Raw genomic sequence first — 24,859 nt, forward strand, 5'->3', positions numbered from 1 at the left:
TCTCATGTCCTATCACATGAGGTTTTCTATTCCTTTTCCTTAGTCATTTAACTATCGCAACGTCATTTGTGACCAACTCTATAGCCATCATGTTGGCTTTTAGTCTAGCATAATGTCATTATCCTTCGTAGTGCCTTTTGAGTTATTTGATATCCTTTCACTACTATACCCTTTTCTTTTTATACACACCCACCTTCTAGCGTTATGTCATTCGAGGTCTTGTTAAAACTTCTTAACACTACCTTACTTACCATTCTGACTTCTATCTAATTATTGGTGTCTTCCAGACCTTCCTAACTTGATTCAGTCTGAGTTCTTATTGAAACTTCAACGTCCATCTCAAATATGTTGTCATATTAATTGCCTTTACCTTACCTTAGCAATTTTCTCATTGACTTCCCCCCGTTTAGTTTGTACTCATATTCAGTTCGTGACATCTCTAGGTTCTTCTGTGAGAATTTCTTTCTCCAATTAGTTGGTGGAGAACTAATAAACTATTATCTTAGAGCACTTTCCAACTACCATTAGAAAAACTAGAATCCCTTAAACCATCACAGTACTTCTTAACACTTGACCCACATGGTCTCCCTCTGAGTTTATCCTCGAGTCATGAACAACTTGTCTAATTTACAACTAAGAGTTCGGGCTTGGCACTTTTCAAGAAAAGTGAAACTCAATTGTTGGACGTCTTAACCTTCAACCTGAGCCCCTCTCTTTTTTGTTTCCTACAGCACAAATACGGCTGGAGATACCGTGGTCTGAACTTTACTGCCCAGATAGGCTTTTGTTTCTCTGAAATAAAATTCCCCAAGTAAAAAGAGTGCCCCTTATCAATGATATGGAGAGTACCTTCTACATCTTTAGTTAGACACAATATGGGTACTTGGTATCAACTTCCAGCACATTTTATGAAGCTATGTTTCATTCCCTTTCCTTGTTCTGGGAAACTTTCGACAGAGTTTCCTCTATACCCCTTACTATCCCAAAACCTGCAAGCAGAAAATACCAACAATGCCTCACAGGGCTAACACATATATATCTATTTATAGCATATCACAACCACACAAGGCATTTAATATCGCCTTTATATCACAGCCACACAGGGCTTTCAATATCAACAATAATATAGAAATAATGAACTTACCTTGTATGTCCAACTTTGAACTGCATCTATTGTGCTTTTCTGTCTTTTTTTCTCTTTAGTTTTTAACTTTATATTTCCATCACATATCAATAACTTACCCAACAAATATCTTTCGTGCCTTTACTTACCTGCATGCTCCATAACTTCCCATGTCGTCAATTACTTCCTTCTGTTGATGTCGTCCTTCTGTTAAGATCCATGGTTAGTATAAAGAATTGTCCTATGACTCGAATCTGTAGCACGATCTCAGATGTGAAAGAAAGGTAATATCCTAAATATCCTGTAGCCTCCTGCTTATAGATGTGGTGCGCAACACATCAATAATCAAGACTCTACTAGACACGGTCTGTAGATAATCTGAGGATGAACTGCTTTGATACCACTTCTGTCACGACCCAACCTCGTAGGCCGCGACTGGGGTCCGACCTAGACCCCGTACACATACATATCAGCTATAGTCAAATTGAACTATGAACAAAGTGATACTACTCACAAAAACCCTAATAAGTTAAAACTTGATCATGTATATTTAGCCACTTTCATTCGTATCATATCATGAAAGGGCATGCGAGCCAACGAGGCTGCCATAACATAAAAACAGTTACAACATGCCGTATAGGCACAGTCAAAACAAACTTATAAACAACCCACATATACATATATCTATAGACCTCTAAGAATAATAATAACAACATATGGCGGGATAGGGCCCCCGCCATACTCCTGGACAAAATAAATATATACATATTACATGACCAGTATCAAAAGTTAGGCTCTGGAATAGTCAAGCACTCCCAACATCGCAGAGTGGAAACTCTAAGCTGGCAAATCTCCAATATGAACATCTGTATCTGCAGGCATGAAACGCAGCCCCTTGGAGAACGGAGGGTCAGTACGATATATGTACTAAGTATATAGAGCATAACATATCATAACTGAAACAACAACTGAAATGGGGATGCAGGAAATTAAGTATAGCATTTAGTAGGGTACTGTACCTGCACCTCATAAAATAAAGTCCTGCATACCATTATCATGTACCATATCCGGCCCGCTGTGAGGCTCGAAGTTGCAAATGTATAGACATATCATTATGTGCACGCCTAGCTATTATACCCGGCCCTTTAGTGAGGGACTCGGTGAACAATTGTCTCATCATTTATCATGCCCGGCCTTTCATGGGACATGGTGAATAATTATTTTATCATTTATCATGCCCGGCCCTTTATAGGGCGCGGTGAATTTATCATGCTCAGCCCTTCATAGGACACGGTGAATTTATCATGCCCAGCCCTTCATGAGATGCGGTAAATTTATCATGCCCAGCCCTTCATGGGACGCAATGAATTTATCATGTCCGGCCCTTCATGGGATGCGGTGAATTTATCATGCCCGTCCCTTCATGGAATGCGGTGAATTTATGTATTAACAACCTGCACGAGTAGAGTAGTAAGGAACTATACAACATTTAAATTATTATCGGAGACTCAATGAAGTCATCAAGTGAACCGTCACTAGGGACTATATCAAATGGAGCCTCAACGGCATAGTTGTAAGTTACTATGATATGAACCATCTTATAGAAGCTTGAGTATTGTCTATCTCAGAGCCTTTTAAAAAGAGGAGCTTTTTCGTATCAATCACTATCAAACCGTATAGAGGACTTGAGGAATAAGAGCTTAACTCCTTTAAAAGTTTTACCATCCATAGGTGAACCAGAAACATGTATTAAGGAACTTCCAAACAGCTTATGGAATCAAGGACATTTGTCATCGTAGAGTCTTTTAGAATAGGAGCCTACATCCAATTACTATCGCACATATAGAAGGCTTGAGGGTGATAGTTCAACTACCTTAAGAGCCTTAACATTCATAAACGAATAAAAGCCACGAGTTATGCTCGGAGCTTATGAGTAAAACTACCCTCAAAGCACATATTACATTCCACTTATATCTAAGACATGCCGAAAGAAAAGAGAAGATAGCTTTATATACTTATGTCAAAAACATGCCAAGAGAAAGCTTCACATACCTCTTACGGATTTCTCTTAATCACATTCACGTCGTCTTCCTCCAAACCTATTTAACATGGAAGCAATGCAAGTATCAACAACCTTGAATTTTCAGCATCTAAAGTTGCATACGAGTATTCATAAAACTCATTTCCTCGCTCGCCTTCTCGACTAGTTCTCTCGTTAGCTAAGGTGTTAACGGGAATGGGGCAGCACCTCCCTTATAACATGCCCTATCCGAATTTACAATTAGCTCCCTAATCACTACAACCAACCAACAAAAACAACCTGCATCTCATATACAAGTAAAACATGGCAACATTACACAATATAAACTCCAACCAACTTGCTGAAAATGACGATACCAAAATAGGGTTTCAGGTCTTTATTTCACAAAACCTTTAATTATACGAAATGAGGGGTCGTGTGGATGCAACCAGAAGCATCCACACCTATTTTAGAATACTTTTAGTCCCTGCGACAAACCTCCACACACCTGCATCAGCACACCACAAGCACAACACCTTGCTTCGACTACAATTTAAATATAATGACTTCAATTTTAGATTGTTTCCAACGTCAAGCATCTCTATGATATTTTCACATTTCTAGCTATTTAAACAACATATAATACACTTCATACCAACACCATAAACTCCAAATTGAAAGAAAAGGTTTTACCTTACCCAAAATTGGCCAAAACTTGCCAAACTAGCCTCGGAAGTTTCTTATCGTGCTGAAACTGTAGCGGACTATTTGTATCACTCCTTCCTGTCCCAAATTGAAATTTATTGTTATTAAGAATCTTAATATCACCTTGGTATACCTAAAATAATTAATTCACAGAACGAAAGTCAGAGGCTTACCTTGGCAGCCCCAAACCCGTAGCCCTCTCTCTTTGGCTTTCTAAGTTTTTCTTCAACTTTGTCTTGTTTGTTCCAAGTGTAAAGATGAAGATATGGTTCCGTAGGAATATTAAGATACATATATACATATCCACATGGTTTAAGAACACCGTAGATAATTAATTTATGGAGGAAAAATTAAAGAACTTACCCTTAATTCTTCCAAACCGTGGCTCTTTTCTTTTTTGTTCTCTACGTTTTTTCCTCTCCCTTGGCGGCTGTTTTGGATAGATAATGAATTCCTTAGTCACAATATACACATATATATGTTTCCTTAGGAGGTGACACATGTCATCCTCATAGGGTGACATATGTCCATCCCTTATTGGACCAACATAACTATGCAACCAATTAGGGGCTGCCACGTGTACTTAGTGGGACCCACCCCCAAATAGGTGGGTCACCTACTTGAACCCAACCAGGTGGGTCACCTGATTCTATGTGGCACTTTCCTAGGCTACCATGTGGCACCTCTTCTTGTTGCCACATGTCATCTTCTCCTCTTCCCCGTGGGTTCGTAATCTCATCTTATTTTAAGAACCCGTGTAATCCTTACTACATAAGATTGGTATGTACTCAAGCGGCTTAAGTATGCCAAGCTTCTAAGTTAGTAGTTTATGTAGGTAAATCGAGTCCTACGACTTGTTACTTGACCTCCAACTTCTTCTGGATTCTTATAACCGTATTTGCAATCTTCTCTACTATGGGATATCACATTCTCCCTTAGAGTCATTTGATAGCGTCGTAGGTTATTCGACTCACTTGATAACTTCTAAGAATCTTAAGAGACATTCCGAGCTCAAGAGTGTAGGGTGTAACAATAGCGGGCTAAGTATGGTATGTGAGAAAGGTATACATGCCCTCATGTCATAAGATGTAGGTGGAGAAATTCGTTAACTGTTATATTTGTTTCCTGCATCCCTACTTCAGTTGTTAGCTCAGTTATGTGTTGTTATGCTTTATATACTCAGTACATATATTATACTGACCCCCCACTCTTTGGGAGGCTGCATTTCATGCCTGCAGGTACAGATGATCATTTTGGAGATCCGCCAGCTTAGGGTTTCCACTCAGCGATGTTGGAAGCGTTTCACAATTCTAGAGCCTAACTTTTGATACTAGTCATGTAATATGTATGTATTTAATTGTCTAGGGGTATGGCGGGGGCCCTGTCCCACCATATGTTGTTGTTACTATTCTTAGAGGTTTATAGACATATGTATAATGGGTTGTTTATAAGTTTTTTTCGACTGTGCCTATACGGCATGTTGTAACTATTTTTAGGTTATGGCAGCCTCGTCGGCTCGCGTGCCCTTTCATGATATGATAAGAATGAAAGAGGCTACATATACATGAATAAGTTTTAAACTATTAAGGTTTTCGTGTATAGTATCACATCACACACGGTTCAACTGAAGTGTAGCTGGTAGATATGCATAAGGGGGTCCAGGTCGGACCCAGTCGTAGCCTATGGGGTTGGGTCGTGACATACGAGAAGGGTTAAAATGGTAAAAATACGTAAAAACATGAAAATGACCTTGGAGGTCGTTACAATATCCATTACTAAAAGGACTTTAGTCCTTGAAAGTCAAGGTAGTAAGGTACCTGGTGGCTCAAAAAGATGAGGATATCGTATCTAAATGTCCTGGTCGGTGTCCCAAGTAGCCTCCTCGACCAGACGATGTTTCCACTGAACTTTCATCGATGTAATATCCTTAGACCTCAACTTTCTAATATGCTTGTCCAAAATGGCTACAGGCTCTTCCTTAAAGGCTAAGTACTCATCAAATTGAATTGAATCCCACTGAAACATGTGAGACTCATTGCAATGTACTTCCGCAACATAGAAACATGGAACACAGGGTGAACACCTGAAAGTGTTAGGGGCAAGGCCAACTCATAAGATACCTCCCCTACCCATCTCAAGATCCCAAAAGGGCCAATGAACCTGGGGCTAAGATTACCTCTCCTCCCAAACCTTATCACGCCTTTCATGGGCGACATTCGCAGGAATACTCAGTTTCCAACCATAAACACTAAATGCCGCACCATTCGATCAGTATAACTCGTCTGCCTACTCTGGGCAGTACGGAGCCTTTCCTAGATAATAGAACTTTGTCCATTGATTTATGCAGAAAATTGGTGTCCCAAGGCCTAACCTCAAAAGGCATCAAACCAACCTATTGGGTAAGGACATCTCCTACTATATAATGCCTTAAAAGGTGCCATCTCGATGCTCGAATGGTAGATATTGTTATATGCAAACTCTTGCAAAGCCAAGGACTGATCCCACTGACCCTCAAAATCAACAACATAGACCTATAGCATGTCCTCCAAGACCTAAATGGTCCTCTCTGGCTAACCATAGGTCTAGGGGTGGAAAGTTGTGCTTAGCTCAACTCAGGTACCTATCTCTTTCTGAATAGACCCCCAGAAATGTGATGTGAACAGAGTACCACAGTCTGAAATAATAGATACTGGCACCCCATGCAAAAGAACCACATCTTAGATGTAAATCTAAGCCAACTTTTGTTAAGTGTAGGTAGTCTGGACCAATATGAAGTGAGCAGACTTGGTCAATCGATCTACGATGACCCAAATAGAATCAAAACCTAGGAAGGTATGTGGTAAATCCATTACAAAGTTTATAGATATCCTCTCCTACTTCTACTCTAGAATGGGTAGCCTCTGGGTCAAACCACCTGGCCTCGGATGCTCGAATTTAAACTGTTGACAGTTCAAGCACCTAGCCACAAAAGCTACAGTGTCCCGCTTCATCCCACACCACCAGTAATGCTATCGTAGGTGGCGATACATCTTCACTGTACCGGCTCAGAAATATCAAGACGAACTATCTGGTTAGCTAAGGACTGAATGTCTAAAGCTAAAGGCCGCTCCTCAACTAATAAGAATGTCAAACTCCCCATACTCACCGCCTTCCAGCTTAAAGAATCTACTACTACATTTTCCTTGCCAGGGTGATAGAGGATGGTGACATCATAGTCCTTCAGAAACTCCAACCATCTGTGTTATCTCAAAATAAGGTTTTTCTAGCTAGATATGTACTGACGGCTATGATGGTCAACGTAGATCTTACAATGGGATCCATACAAGTAATGCCTATAAATCTTCAATGCGAAGACACAGCTGCCAACTCTAAATCATGTATGGGGTAGTTCCGCTCATGTACCTTCAGCTGCCTAGAAGCATATGTAATAACCCTTCCCTTTTGCATCATAACGCAACCCAAACCAATACCTGAAGCATCACAATACACTATAAATCTATGGCCCTCAACAGGAAGAGTAAGAATCGGAGCTAAATTTAACAAGGATTTAAGCTTCAGGAAGCTCCCCTCACACTCATTAGACAACTGGAAGGGAACATTCTTCTGAGTCAGTCTGGTCAAAGGCACTGCAATAGAAGAGAATTTCTCCACAAATCTTATGTAATACCCTGTCAACCCAACAAAACTACGGACTTTGGTAGGATAAGTAGGCCTAGACGAATCACGAACTACTGCTATCTTTACTGGATCTACCATAATCCCATCCTTAGATACCACGTGTCCTAGGAAGTCCACAAACTCAAGCCAGAATTCACACTTAATGAATTTGGCATGCAACTACTAATCCCGCAAAGTCTGAAGTACTATCCTCAAGTGTTGCTAATGCTTGTCTCTGCTCCCATAGTAGACTAGAATGTCATCAGTGAATACAATGACAAAGGAGTCCAAGTAGGGCCTGAACACATGGTTCATTGAATCCATGAATGCTACAGGGGAATTATTCAACCTGCAAGACATGACTAAGAACTCATAGTGTCGTATCGAGTCCTGAAAGTAGTCTTACGGATATCTGACTCCTAATTTCTCAACTGGTGGTAACCTGACCTCAAGTCTATCTTAGAGAACACTATTGCACCCTGGAGCTGGTCAAAGAACTTATCAATCCGTGGTATTGGGTACCTATTATTGATGGTCACCTTATTCAACTACCTGTAATCAGTACACATATGCAAGGTACCATCCTTTTTTTCACGAATAGAATAATAGTACCCTAAAGAGATACACTAGGCCCGATAAACCCCTTACTCAAGAGGTCTTGGAGATGCACCTTAAGCTCCCTCAACTCAACTAGAGCCATCCAATATGGTGGAATACAAACTAGTTGTGTACCCGGCTCAACATCAATGCCAAAATCAATATCACACTCAGGAGGAAGACCAGGTAGATTAATGGGAAATATAATAGGGAACTCTCAAACCACCAAAATAGAATCAATAGAAGGAGTGTCAGCACTAGGTCATGGACATGAACAATATAGTATATGCACCATTTTCCCACTAACCGTTGGGCCTTGAGGAAAGATATCACACCATAAGATACATGACTAGCTGCATCTGCCCACATGATTAGAAGAATACCTGGTATTCACAAAGTAACGGTCTTGAAGAAGCAATCCAAAATTGCATGATAAGTATACAACCAATAAATTCCTAGAAAGTCACAAAATACCATATCTAGCATAATCAGGTCAACTATAGTATCATACCCCACGATAGTTACCATACAGGATTGATACACTTGATCCACTACTATAGAATCACCTATAGGGGTAGCTACATACATAGGCACAGGAAGTGGCTCATATAAAATATCTCATTGAGTAGCATAACAAGCAGATACATAGGACTAAGGGGACCTCGGATCAAATAAAGTATAGAAAGGCTGATAAGAGATGGAGATCATACCTTTAATGATGGCATCCGATGTCTTTGCCTCAAACCTACCCAGAAAGGCATATATATGACTTCTTCCATCTCTACTACTAGTCTGGCCTACCTGGGGACCACCTCTAGTACCCTAGGAATTACCTCTACCACCCTGCACACTCTTTCTAGGCAGCTGAACTATGGCCCTGTGGCCTGAACCTGCTGACCCTTTAGACTCTACTGACTCTTGCATGTATAATGATCAATAGTAGGATACTCCCTAGAAAAGTGACCTATCACACCGCACTCATAACATGTCCCTCTGAATGAACCCCCTGTGATATCTTAGTAGAACCTGAATGGCCATCACGGTCTGAAAACCTAGAAGTATTACCCATGGAAAACTAACCCAAAGCTTGGCCTCCCTGACTGCCAGCACCTATTGATCCACCAACGGTAAGCTATAAGGATGCCTAAACTGGTCTACTAGGTGGACACTGCTATGAATGGCCTCTACCAAAAGAACCCCTACCTGTGATTGGTATCCATGAAACTACCCTGGCGATGAGGCCTCTTATCGCTGCCTCCCTAGGCGTCATGATGTATAGCCTCAATAGTGTGGACATGATCTACTATATGCAAGAATGAACAACCTGATGCAACCATCTTCTTTGTATACAACCTCAAAGGAATAGATAACCCTCTGACAAATCAGCGTACCTGCTTCTTCTCTATCGACATAATCATAGTAGCGTTACTGGAGAGCTCATAGAATTGAGAATGATACTCTATGACCATCATTGATCCTTGTACCAGTGTTGTGAACTCATCCCTTAGTCTCTCCCTTAAGCTGCGGGAATATACTTATCTAAGAAAGCCTTAGAGAACTAAGTCCATGACATGGGTGGCAATCCCGTAGGTCTACAGCTGATATATGATCTCCACTACTGCTTCGCTAGTCCATCTAGCTGGAAATAAGTGTAATTGACCCTATGGGACTTCACCAATCTGAGGTTATGTAACCTCTCCTGGTAACTAACCAGAAACTCATTAGCATTCTCACCCGTGGTACCTGAGAACCTGGGAGGGGCCAATCTGATAAACCTCCCTAACATCTTCTACTCCTCTGAAGTTATAACCGACCTAGCTGCCATACATTGAACAACTGTAGGAATAGGCTGAATCATCAGACGTGGAGCGGTAGTAGTGGGCTGTCATATTGTGCCCCGCCTGGCCTAGAGTTTGTGCCTCCTCTCGGACTTGAGGTCTAGCTGAACTGCTAGGCAGTGTCCCTGCTCAAGACATCCCCTTCATGAAGCTAAGGATCCAAGCCAGAGTATTTTGTAACACTGGTGTGGCCAAGAATCCGAGTAGAGGCTAGGCAGGATGCTCCTCCGCTGGCTGAGACTCGAACTGCTCAACATCTATATCCGGCTCTGGCACTATTATTATGGCCTGAGGTATGCCTTAGCCTCTACATCAAGCTCGATTCCTACCCAAAGTTGGGGCTCAATCTGTAGGCTCAAGGGGTCCTCCCCCATCCGAGTAGATCTCATCCTCGCCATCTGAGAAAGAGTGAAACAATTCAAATTTAGAGGTGTTCATCATCATTAGCGTATGATTAGACACAAAAATAGTGAATTAATTCCTACCAATGTCCTATAGTCTCCCAACGATTAGATACAGACTTTATTATACCGATCCACGGGACTTTACTAGAAACTTTCTCCTATAATATTTAGACGGGTGAACCTAAGCTCTATTACCACTCTGTCACGACCGGAATCTGGGTCATGATAGCGCATACTATAACCTCCGAGTAGGCAAGCCAAACCCAACTAATGCATAAGTCAAATCTCATTTTAAATAAATAAATAATAATATAACAAGGCAGAAGAAATAAGAACATAGCAAAAGAAGAGTCGAGCCAGGGTATAGACATGTAAATATGATACAAAATATACAAAAAAAATTGATATTGACCAAGTATGATATACTGACACTATATCAATCCCGGACCTAGTGCCACCTATACAGGAGCTACTTCTATACAGGATCTACTAAGTATAAAAGTTGACAATATGTAAATATGCAATACAAATCTGACTATCAAAAAACACAAGTATAAGTCAGCACAAAAGAGGGAAAGTAGCAAGTCTCTGAATGCCAGGAACTTGCCACAATCCAAATTTGGCACCGCTACAGATGATCAGGCGCACTAGGGGTGGATTGAACTGGGAGCTGTATCAAAAAAGTGTAAAAGTGCAGTATGAGTACCAAAATACGGGGTACTTAGTAGGCATTATAGGCTGATAGAGCTCAGAAAGAATAATTATTAATAAGCAGTATGATGATACAAATAACAATAAGAGAGCAGCATAAACTACAAATATGGGAATAATCGTATGGTAATCAAGTAAGTCCAACCAATAATGTACTCACATTAATAATCTCAACTGATAAAATGCCTGGAGAATGCACCATTGTAACTCTTAGTTAAGGCTCAATATCCTCCAAATGTATCATGAAGTTCCCAAAATAAACCTCGATCTTATAAAATAATGGGGTGCTCGAAATCATACCTCGAGCTCATCAACATCAAAATAATAACGAGGAATATGTATCAACGGGCCATCTGGATTCACACCTCGATCTTATCAAATGAAATAAACTGTATCCCAAAGTCAATTAAAAGGCCGCCCAAAATCATACCTCGAACTCATCAACTATGAATTTCCATAAATAAGATATCACCAGTTTTTCTTAAATCCCTCCTATTTATTCATCAACCAAAAGTCCTATTATCACCTTTTACTCTTTCTTTAAAACAGGGCTTTTAACACCGGCAAGGTAAATAAGGAAAATTGTATGTCAAATATCATATGACACTCACCTGAGACTCCAGTGTACTAAAAGCACGGTCTTGGACCCAACATTTCAATATCATAAGCAACCAAGGCATAAGCATAAGTCAAATATCACATAAAATGACCAACCGAAACCATACAAGTCAACCAAGTGGCATCCTAAGTTCAAATCACCTAGGAGCAAGTTCTAAGGACTCTAAACGAAGTAAACAAGTCTAGATATCACCTAGACTAAGGATCCAACGACTAAAACCCTAACTAGTCACTAATGATGATCATCAACTCAAAATTTATCAATAGGATATCAACACTTCAATCACCACCCTAATCTCAAAATATACCAATTCTAACAACGCGAAGTCTAACAAGAGTAAGTGATAACTTACCTCGAATCCCAAAGGGCACCCGAAATACTAAACTTTAGTCTTTATTTTGGGCCGCCTCCAAATGATGCCACTCTATCAAATTATTTAAGAATACATCAAAACAAGGCCAACAATACCCATATTGCTATAATGAAAATGGAACTAAAATCGGGTCAAAATACCGAACTTTCTTAACTACAACCTGCATAAAACCAGCCCAACTCTACACTTGTACAATAATAATAGTAATACAGTCCACGAATACTCATCAATAGTCTCATCAATGAATCATATCAAGTCAAGTTCAGCATATACAGAGCAATAAATGGGTAAACACGAATTCACAAATATCAATAAAATGCGATGCAATGTAATGAGATAATGCATGTCTGTCCTATCGGTACACATCCGCTGAATTACAGTTCGAAACCCATGGGGATATTTTTGTCCATGTACCTTACCACGGAGTATTTGGTCCATCCGCTCAATATATATATATCCCGCCACAGAGCATGTGGCCCGACCCCGTTGTTTCATAATACCTGTCACGGAGTGTGTGGTACGACCCCTTTATTTCATATTACTTGCCACGGAGCGTGTGGCCCGACCCCGTTTGTTTCATATCATTTTCAGTCTCAACACAATATGTAAGAACCAATGCAATCAATTCATGTTCATATAATTCACGATAATAACATGACAACAACAATATTTTTTCCTATCTCACATCAACATAGTCATTTCACATGTCCAAAATAAGTTCATAATCACAACATATCAATTCCACCAATACATGTCATTAGATCACCATTTTATATCCCTCATCTCCATTTTTTAAGGCCAATCATACAGTCAATAACCGAGTCTAATTCACATTACTCCCCAGTATACCTAACACAGAAATACAAGCATCTACAAGCTTAAACTGAGGTTTAGAAATTCACTTGCCTTAATTAATCAAGCAATCACTCCGGAACTTGAGCCTTCCCTTTTCATTGGACCTCCAATTCAATATAATCTAGTCAAATAAATAACCATAATAAGATTTCAAAACTAACAATACTCATATTATTATATGTCTAGCCTAGACCCAAAACCTATCCAAATCTATAATCAAGTTCCTAATGTTGATGTGAAATAACATGTCAACTCTCATATTTCCAAATTTTAAGCCTAGGGTTAGGTTCTAATTTCCCCAGTATCATAAATTTAATGGAATTCATAAAATATAATATACCTAATATTTTATTATCTATCTCAATATATCAAAATTCGGGAACTAACTCATTCTATGCCATTGAAGTCAAATCTAAACTTTTCTTTCCGATTATGTTCACTCATGATAAAATAAACTCACATGTCATATTTTAGCTAAAACGGATCGTTATTCGACCCCCAAATAAAGATTTTATATGAAAAACCCTAGGGTCATATTTTCTTATTTCAGCATTGTTTCTCCACCTATATACCCTAAAAATATATTCATAATCACATGAAAATTTAATGAAAAGGATGAGAATAATTACATTGATGCTTTAGAGTGAAAATCTCTATTTTTCTCTTCTCTTTTATTTTTCTTTCCCTCTTTCTTTTCTTTCTTCCTCCATATTATTTTTTTCTTTTCTTGTTTCGGCATTCAGCCTTCTCACGCCGCCGCTGCTCTATTTTTCTTGTTACATCTGATGGCATTAAGCCATCAGATTATATATATATATATATATATATATATATATATATATATATATATTTGTTTCTCTTTTCTTTTATTATATTTTTTCCTTTTCCAAACTAATTATGTATTAAAATTTACAAACCCTACTAACCTATTTTAATAAATATAAGAAAAGTGGTATAGGGTATTAAATAAATTAACAGTTTAGCCCATCAATTAAATTAATTCTCTAAAATTATCTCTCAACTAATTAACCAAAGTTATCGAATAGTCCAAATAACCCATTAAAATTTTACGGGAATAGTCTCGTATGAAAGAAGGAGGACTCATTCTCAAAATGACCTAACGGGTCATTACATTATCCACCACTAAAAATCATGTTCGGCCTCGAACATTAAAAAAAGGAGAAGGGAGAATAACCAATGTTACCAAAAGCCTGAGTTATAATATTCAAAAGTCTATTTTCATTCCTTCAAGTGAGCTCTTCATTAAGACTATTCCATCAAGATCAACTTCTAAGAATTGAACTTTCGAATCAAACTTTGGCAAATCTATAAATTAGGGATAATTTAGACGTCACAGATTAACCCATGAAACAAACCTTAATCGAAACCCTCTAAACCTCATCATAACCATCAGGACAATCTTTCATCACATAACCACGAGAAAATTCTGGATTAATACCGGCTACAACCAGAAGTGAACCTGAATCAATCACCACACTCATAATGCACAGACTATCACAGATCTTGTTAAGATTCCATTCTCACTACCAAAGCTTCCCATGAGCTTAAGCTATACAAATCTGATCTTTAGGCATTAGGTACTCATTACTGGAGAATATGATTTATCTAACCCAAAAAATAAAATGATTGAATACCCTCCTAGCGAGCGATACACCCAAACATACAAAACTTCTAATAACACTATCAAAAATGGTAGATCAGTAGTTGTGATTGTAAACAACCCTTAAGAGCGGTAACACTAGACCCAATGGCCTTCACTTTCAATTATACATAGCCAAAGCGTGATCTTGATGAAGAGATGAATCTTAAGACTCTCGGACAATTGTAAGTATTCGTGGTGGCTTATCTATAAATTCTCATAAGCAAAGCTATGCATGTAGAACTACTGACATATTTCAACTATCCCAAACAACACTAAATCTGCCACAACTAAAATAACCAAGTTTGCAAAAGCATCCTACCATACCAATAGGACATCATAGAATTGGTACACCCAATCCACCACTAGGGATTCATCCATCGAAGTAGAAACACATGTAGGCATAGCAGGGAATCATAGTCTAAATCATGCGCAAAACGAAGAAGAAACACGTGTGGTCACATAAGAATGCACGAAACTAAGGTCGAATAACATAAGATACTCCTTTCATTGTGCCCATATCAAACACTTCCATTCATTTGACCCTATTTTTTTGATTTGTAGATACCCATAATCAACCAATCTGGTCCTCATTACAATCATATGCATACTTGATTTATCAAACCCCACATGCTTCTCACAGTACTCCACTGAAGCCAGCACTCTCAATACTAACAAAACATCATAGCCATGCCAACCATTTACCTTACTCCCCAAACTGTCACTAGTATTAAAGTCTTCTTACCAACACATTGTCGCCTCCAAATAATTCGAATTATGGCTCCCTCTCTTTCCACTTAAGTATTCTATGATAGATACAGGGCATACCCAAGGTTGATAACCCTAATTTCAAATCTGACAGTACTTTTCCATCTAGGTATGGATATTGAATCACATCTAATGCCAACTTCACACAATCTTTTATATACCAAGTTTCAACTACCATTCAAACCATCATATACCCCATACCAAAACTTAGAGAAATTCTTGGTCACCTGAATAATTCTATATACTATGAGTACATAGCCTATATTTACCCTCTAGTGCTTATGTAACGCATCACAATAGTTCGTATAACCCATCAATAAAGTAGTATCAATCCAATTCGAAATCCTTAATAACCATGAAGAACTATATCCCATCTTGTAGTGCATCCATAAGTCACCTACCATAATTTGAGAGTCTAACCCTACATAAAACACATAATTTTCAACACCTCACCATTTGTCATTCAAACCAAAATCAAACCTTCATAAAAGTCATTGTTACATCCCTCATAAGTCTGTGTCGAACCAATCTACATTGTATAGTCATATCTAAACACAAGGGCAAAAATTCATACAATCTTCGACTTTGAACTAAGGATCTACACATGGTGTCTTATTTCTTATCATTTCTTAGATGCTTCCTATGATGCAAATTCCAAATACCTTGAACTATTAAATATACCAGACTCTTGTTCCTTTTGGTAACTCATTTACTAACCTTATTCTTTGACCAACAACTCATGACATTTTACCTCATCTTTTGAATCAAAACTAAAGTGAAGCCCTTTCTTAGGCCTTTTAATGATCAAAAGTAATAAACTCTACGATCTAAACCCTGCACAAGTTCTTTCAACTGCTCAATACCTCATGTGATCGATCAATTTTCATCTTGCCGATTTATACTTTGATGAAACCTACCGCCATAATGTAGACTTAAAATGAACAACTTGAATTTCGAATTTCATCCATGTAACCCAATCCCATTATCTATCAATATTAGCTCATATATTGAAGACCTTTATGAATTCACGTATCTTAGATATCATTGATCACCTCTTCATTGATATTATTATATCCTTTGTTAAAAATTCATTATACCAGTTACCAAACTCGAAACCACAAAAGAACTTGTTACCACACTCGAGTCAAACGCCTATAGAGTTATTTCTCAAATCTTATCCAATAATTATTAACCCATATGAATAACACATAACACTGCCACCATAAACAGAGCAAAATAAACAGAACTACGTGCCACTAAATTTAATTCTCCTCTCTCTCTGAAGATACATTCGCCCCTTACAACCAGAGTAAATATCATTGTTCTCGCCTTATTTTGAAGGTTAAACTACATTTCACTAATTATTTTCATTTATGAATCTAGATTCTTTCAATTCTATCCGAGCGGTGTCTCAACACATTCTACGACTTTTCATATAACCACGCCACTCACCAAATAGTAGAAAACTGCGATTTAGATACTTGCAAGTCATTATTATTATATCAAATCTATTTAACAAAAAATCCTTAACGTATGGTTGTGTCCTGATCATAATCCATCACAAATTCTTATTACCGTTATGCTCATTAACTATTACCATCATCTCAAAGTCAACTTTCTCAATCGACAAGACACCTTAAACCCAGTTATACGAACCAAATCTAATGGAATAACCCAATTTTATGCGCACTCTCACTAAAATTCTTAATTGCCTTCACACAAGTATACTCACTGCTACTTTCTTTATCAATAACCTTATCATTCTGATATCGATCAACTCCCTTGGAGTTTACGGTTAAATTACAAGTCCTTACTTAAAATTCTTGGGATACACTTCACAATGTAAATGCATTAATCATACCAAAATCCACCACTAAGATCTTTCTTCTAAACAATGCTTACCCCAAGCATCCATAGTAACAAACTAGTTGGTTTTTTCAGATGTGAGTGCAACATCAAATCTCATCATATGAGAAGATGATACAACTGATAACTCTTTAAGTAGTTAGTAATCCCACTTGATAATCGATGTATTTGTTTTTGTATACCAATAGTACCACACCGTGAAAGTTTGATAGATGCACCACTATAATACATCATACCCACTGTAAAGATCATACCTAGATAGTCTACACCTTTCTATCCATTACGTAACTGTCATACATTACCAATGCATTTCAGTCTCCAGTCAAAATCGATATCACCCTTCCGTAGGTAAGGTCAATAGCAGAAGCAACACAACCCATAACCCTAACCAAATAATCACAAGTACCATGGTAGTAGACTTATAATAACCCTTCCTGATATACATCTACCCTATCAAACCGTTGTAGAAATTCTGATCTCGATTGGCACAAAATCATCCTCATCAGACACTATGTAACTCATTCTTTCATGATGAACTTCATGGTCTGTAGTCTCTAAGGGTACAGTGCTCACAACATAGTCATTCCCCTAATTATACTATTCTCAATTATAGAACCAATTCAAACATCGGGTAGGCCAAATAAGCATCATTCTCGATGCATAACCACTATCCAGAAATATAAGACATTCATATAATCCTCTAAATTATTGTTCCTCTTCCTATACCATATCCTCAAAGTACATTATTGAACCATAACTTACTCACTCTATTAAAATCACTGTGCATTACAAGTCTCACCATACATCCTTTCCACAAGTCTATTACTTCCACCTCTAAATTAGATCTAGACTACGTGATGATATTTTAACTACACGCATATAGAATCAGGCAAGAGTCACCACTATATATGAGAAAATAGAGTGAGGCAATAGAAAATAGATCGGATCAAGGACGCACGATAGAGAATCAAAAGGTGAAGATATTTCTTAACAGTCTTCATAGCCTCTCGAAGATAAGTATAGACGTCTTTGTATCGATACTCAAAACTCTACTTAGACTCGGCTTGTATACACGTGAGACCTATGAACCTGGGGCTATGATACCCTTTTTGTCATGACCCGAATCTGGGTGTGATGGCATTCATCTCAACCCATCGAGATAAGTCAGCCTAATAACCAATGGAAAGTAAATACGGAAGTAATTGAGATAAAGCAATGTTTAACTTAGTCAAAAATAAATAAAAAATATCAATAAAATACGATGCAATGCAATAAGATGATGCATGTCTGTCTTATCGGTATACATCCGCTGAATTACAGTCCAAAACCCATAGGGGACATTTCTGTCCATGTAACCTACCACGGAGCATATGGCCCATCCCCTCAATATATATATATCCTTCTACGGAGCTTATGGCCCGACCCCTTTGTTTCATAATACCTACCACGGAGCGTGTGGCCCGACCCCTTTGTTACATATTTTCTGCCACGGAGCGTGTGGCCTGACTCCTTTTGTTTTATGTCATTTTCAGTCTCAACATAATATGTCAGAACCAATGCAATCAATTCATGTTCATATAATTCACGATACTAACATGAAAACAATAATAATTTTTCCTATCTCACATCAACATAGTTATTTCACATGTCCAAAATAAGTTCATAATCACAACATATCAATTCCACCAATACATGTCATTAGATCACCATTTTATACCCCTCATCTCCATTTTTTAAGGCCAATCATACAGTCAATAACCGAGTCTAATTCACATTACTGCCCAGTACACCTAACATGGAAATACAAGCATCTACAAGCTTAAACTGAGGTTTAGAAATTCACTTGCCTTAATTAATCAAGCAATCACTCTGAAACTTGAGCCTTTCCTTTTCATTGGACCTCCAATTCAATGTAATCTAGTCATATAAATAACCACAATAAGATTTCAAAACTAACAACACTCATATTATTATATGTCTAGCCTAGACCCAAAACCTATTCAAATCTATAATCAAGTTCCTAATGTTGATGTCAAATAACATGTCAACTCTCATATTTCCAAATTTTAAGCCTAGAGTTAGGTTCTAATTTCCCCAATATCATAAATTTAGTGGAATTCATAAAATATAATATACCTAATATTTACTTTCCGATTGTGTTCACTCTTAATAAAATAAACTCACATGTCAAATTTCAGCTAAAACGGATCGTTATTCGACCCCCAAATTAAGATTTTATATAAAGAACCCTAGAGTCATATTTTCTTATTTCAGCATTGTTTCTCCACCTATATACCCTAAAAATATATTCATAATCACATTAAAATTTAATGAAAAGGATGAGAATAATTACCTTGACGCTTTATAGAGAAAATTCTTATTTTTCTTTTCTCCTTTATTTTTCTTTCCCTCTTTCTTTTCTTTCTTCCTTTGTATTATGTTTTTCTTTTCCTGTTTCGGCATTCAGCCTTCTCACGCCGCCGCTGCTCTATTTTTCTTGTTACATCTGATGGCATTAAGCCATCAGATTATATATACATATATATGTATATTTATTTATTTTTCTCTCTTCTTTTATTTTTTTTCCTTTTCCAAACTAATTATGTATTAAAATTTACAAACTCTACTAACCTATTTTAATAAATATAAGAAAAGTAGTATAGAGTATTAAATAAATTAACACTTTAGCCCATCAATTAAATTAATTCTCTAAAATTATCTCTCAACTAATTAACAAAAGTTATCGAATAGTCCAAATAACCAATTAAAATTTACGAAAAGGGTCTCGTATGAAAGAAGGAGGACTCATTCTCAAAATAACCTAATGGGTCATTATAGTACTGTTTATTACATTTGGCATAATGGATTTTCTCAAGATAATACTTTCATTAGTTTTGTGCACGTATGTTTATAAAATGTCTTCATCCGGTGAATATCTAATGCCATACCAAACATGTTATTTATATCAATATAGTTCAATCATATTTAGGCATTTAAATTGTGTTCTTTCAGGAGAAATGCGTTGATGGAAGTGCAAGCTTTAGCTAATTTAGGTAGCATGTTGATCTACTTATGTTGCCTATATTATCATTTGAACTACCCCAAAGATTATTCTTTCAACATGATTTGTTATTTATACTTACAAGATCTCACTATATGCTTCTTCTAGTTCCTATTTCAATTATTTTATAACCTAAAAATTTGATTCACATATCGTTGTTCTTGTATTTGTGCATAAGAATTACCTAATGTGAAGTTGTTTTCTTATTCATATTAAATGAACCTATTTGTGTAGATTGCTGCAAAACAATGCTATTTATGGTCCCATTCCTAATGTGGTTGGTTGTCACGATCTGAAATCAACCTATGATGGCGCCTACTATAAAATTCCCAAGAGGCAAGCCTAAATCCAAAATGGAAGATAATAATAACACGTAATGAAATAAGCGGAATCAAGATTTAGAGATACAGAAAAGTACCCATAATACAGATATGCAATACAATATAAAATATACAAACCGGGCCCAAAAGTGACCGAGAAGGACAAAATTATACAAGAAATTAATTCTGAACTTGGTGTCATAGGTACAAGAGTATCTAAGTACAGAAAGGACGATATATATATAACAAGTCTATCTAATCAATATACAAATACATAGACAGGCACAAAAGTAAGAAAAATGGCAAGTCACTGGATGCCAGGAGCTTATCACAATATTAATCTATGATAGCTAACAGAGATCTGATGCTCACTGAGAGTGTCTTATATTAGAAGTTGCATCAAAAAAGAAATAGAAGTGCAGTATGATTATCAAAATATGGATACCTAGTAGTGATCATAGATCCACCAAGCTCGAAAATATAATATAATAGTGCTAACATTATGGTCTAATAGATTAACGAACAAATAATCAAACATCAAGAATAGAGAAAATCATACATAAACAAGAAAGTAGCACCCAAACACATGACAATGACAACCACCAATAAAAAAGATGATGTAATGCAATGGCCAAATGCTTGAAATTAAAAGCCCAGAAGAAATTTCGAGCTACCTAAAATGAAACCTTGAACTTGTCAACATATAGGATGCAAGTGAAGAAGATAATTTGAAATTCAATCTATGGGATGTCCCAGAGTAAATTCCTCGAGCTTATTTGAAAAAATAGTCGTCCTGGAGTAAATTCCTCGAGCTTATCAGAAAAGTCAAACTTCTTTCATCCAAAAACCTTAATTCCAATTATTTATCCTGACTCAATCATCGAACGTGAAAATAATCGGTTCAAAGCATTTATCCCTTTTTAAGATACAAAACCTCAAAACTAGTATATTTTCCTTCGAAAATCAGCTCCTTCAAGTCAAAAATGATAGCTTGCTTCCTCAAAGCCCAATCAAATAGAAAATCATAACGAAACAGTTTTAAAAAAACCTTAAAACCATCTTTTCTTTCTTTACCAAACAAAAAAACATGTCAAAAGTATATGCAATACGCATGAATGCAAACCAACCAATATCAAATTATTCCCACACCAAGTCACATCATACAAAGATCGGGTACACACCCATCACTAAGCAGTAGTACTAACCTGGAACTCCATCCAATCCAAGTTCAAGGCCTTAGCCCCAACCAAACAATAATAAAGTGATGAAAACTCGAGAAGTAAACACAAGGCACACAATATTTCAAAAACACTCAAACACGCATAAAACTGAGTTCCATATCACCTAGAAACATTCTAAGGATCAACCCATATTAAGGCTTATCAGCTAAAAGTTAAGCTAAATCACCTAAAATGACTAATTTACAAACTAAGAATTATCCAAACCTAAAATCACCTCCTAAATTCTTCCTACTGATCAATACTACTCAAAATATATATAAACTAATCGAGTCAAGTCTAACAAGAAGGAACCATAACCTACCTCAAGGCTGAAACTGCACACGAACCTCTACTCTAGAGCTTTTCTGTTTTGAAGCACCGAATGGTGCGACACTATCAAATTAGCAAAGATAACATCAAAACAAAAAAAGTGATACCATATCGATGTTACAAAATTAGACCATAAATCGGATAAAAAATTTACCCTCCGACAATGATAACAAATTGGAAAACTAACTCTGTCTTTATGTTCCCCTCAAGGTGAGGTTCACATGCCCAAAAGTGGGTAAGGACGAGCATCAATTAGGACCTCAAATGGTTCGAAAAATAAACTTCAAGAATTTTGAAAATGAGAAATTTGAAGTCCAAAATGAGAATTAATTGTGGGAATAAAACTACAACGAGTAATTGATGGTGAAGAGGAAGAAATTTACCTTCTTTTTTTTTATAAATTTTTCATCTTATATATATAAAAGTAAACTGACGAGTACAAGGAGGGGGACGTGAAAGGCCTTACCTCCAAAAATAAAATGGAAGATATGTAATGAGAGGACTCCTCTCGACTAGGAAGATCAAGTATAGGAAACTAGTTCTATTCAACTAAGGTACAGAACCTAGCTAAATTGAAGAAAATCAAGTATACCCAATTTCCTTTGCATGGGTCGAGATCGGTCATATCTTCTGTGATGCTCGACTACCGTTTCCGAGAATCCATTCGGGCTTTACATTCTTGGGTCCATATAATAGCTAACATACAAGTTGTTGAAAGTTGTTAAAATTCGGATTTTGCCAAAGAAGAAGAAACAAAGGGGTTCCATAACAATCGACTATCTTTTTCAAGGTCGCTCGACTAACGTCTCCGATTCTCCGTTCGGGCTGAAATTTCTTGGGCTCTACAATTGTTGTAGTTTCTATATTCCTGCAAAATTTGGAGCATTTTTGATGATGTATATTGTTGCTCCTCTTGAGAGTTACTGTTCTGCCTGCAACATCGGCCGTCTTTTTCAATGTGGCTCGACTAACATCTCCGGTTATCCGTTCGAGCTAAAATTTCTTGGGCTCAACCATGTTTGGGGATGCTAATATCCTGCAACATTTGGAGGATTTTGGATGTTGCATGATGCATGTTGTTGAGGACTGATAGCTGTTGCTGAGGTTTATTTCTGGCATCTGCTTCTCCTTAGTTTTGACAAACTTGTTGCAAGTAACAGCTCCTCTTGTTTTTGATCTTGGGATCTTGCTGAATCTGTAGAGATGCATGTCTGCAAGTTGTTCAAATTATCACAGCTGGAGTGTGTTGTGAATCTGTACTGATAAACAGACAAACACAGATGGCTCAAGAGGTGCAATTTCAGGTTGGTAGGAGTTGTTGAGAGGTGTTCCTGATGAATGCTTTTGGATTGTTGTAACTACTGTAATCTTGGAAGAGGCTGGAATGTTGTTCCTGCTGTAGTTTGTAACCTGCACAGAAACAAAAACAAAAGGCAAAATCTGGAAACAATTTTGTCACCCCAAAAAGAAGCACTTCCCTTGTGGCTCCTCTTGTTGTTACTGATGTAGAAAAATTCCAGGATGTATAATGTGATGTATCTGCACAGACCAGCAAACAAAAACAAAAACAAGAACTTGAATGTGTCCCATGTGTGTTGCAAGGAAACCAGCCTGGGCTTCCAATCAAGATTCCTATACCTGTTAAGCCAAGAAGGAAGAGAAGACAAAATATAAACTACTTTACTCCTTACCTCTAAAGTTAGACTGGTTATTCTAAGAAAATAATAAACATAGTAATAAGGAAGGGAGAAATTTACCTTTGAATCACTTGAAATGGGCGTAAAATTATGAGATGATTACATAAAATTAAATAGATTCTATAATTTTATTTAGAGTAAATACATCAAATACCCCCTGAACTTGGCAGCAAAACTTACTTTATCACTTTAACTGTACAGGCGTTTAAATACCCTCCCTTAACAATTTTGAAATGAATTAAAGACCAAAATCACATTATTGACATTGATTTCACTCTATATTATTGATGTCGAATTCACAAATGTAAACTTTCTTGAATTTTGAGTGACCCATTTTGATTTTCTATTATTTTGTGGTGCAAAAAATATGGATCTATCAACTTTTTAACCTTCATTTTTATTTGAGTTGTCAAGAAAAGATTGGCTTCCAAAACATTTCATTCTCTGAGAGGGAAAACTTGTAGGAAGAGTTTGAAGAAGATAATGTGAATATTGTAGTGAATTTTCTTCTCTAAAATTATTTTTTTAAAATTATTGAATGGTGCGTGAAGAAGAAGAAGAAAAAAATAGTGAAGATTGACATGGTGAAGATCAAGGAAGAAGAAAGAGAAGGGGGATGGGCGGCGTGGCAGAGAAAAACATTTAAGAAGATGGGGCCCACTAATTAAAAATATTTAAAAATAATAAATTAAATTAATAAAAATGATCCACATTTTAAATTTTGATTCCTAAAAATGTATTTTTAATAAATTAATTAGAGCAATTAATTCTAAAAAGTGTTTAAGAAAAAATAGTGAATAAAAAAATTAAGGACATGGTGCTTGCATGACTATGATGTGTTTCTTACATGGCTATGATGTGGAGGGTGAGAGTGGTGTTATAATCTCAGTGTCATATTTAATTCATTTCAAAATTGTTAAGGGGGTGATTTAAACGTCCGTGTAATAAAAGTGCTAAAGTAAGTTTTGCTGCCAAATTTAGAGGGGATTTGATATTTTTACTCTTTTATTTATTTATGGTGTTCATAAATACATG

The sequence above is a fragment of the Solanum dulcamara genome, chromosome 12 (genome assembly GCF_947179165.1).
Source record: "Solanum dulcamara chromosome 12, daSolDulc1.2, whole genome shotgun sequence".
Lineage (NCBI taxonomy): Eukaryota > Viridiplantae > Streptophyta > Magnoliopsida > Solanales > Solanaceae > Solanum > Solanum dulcamara.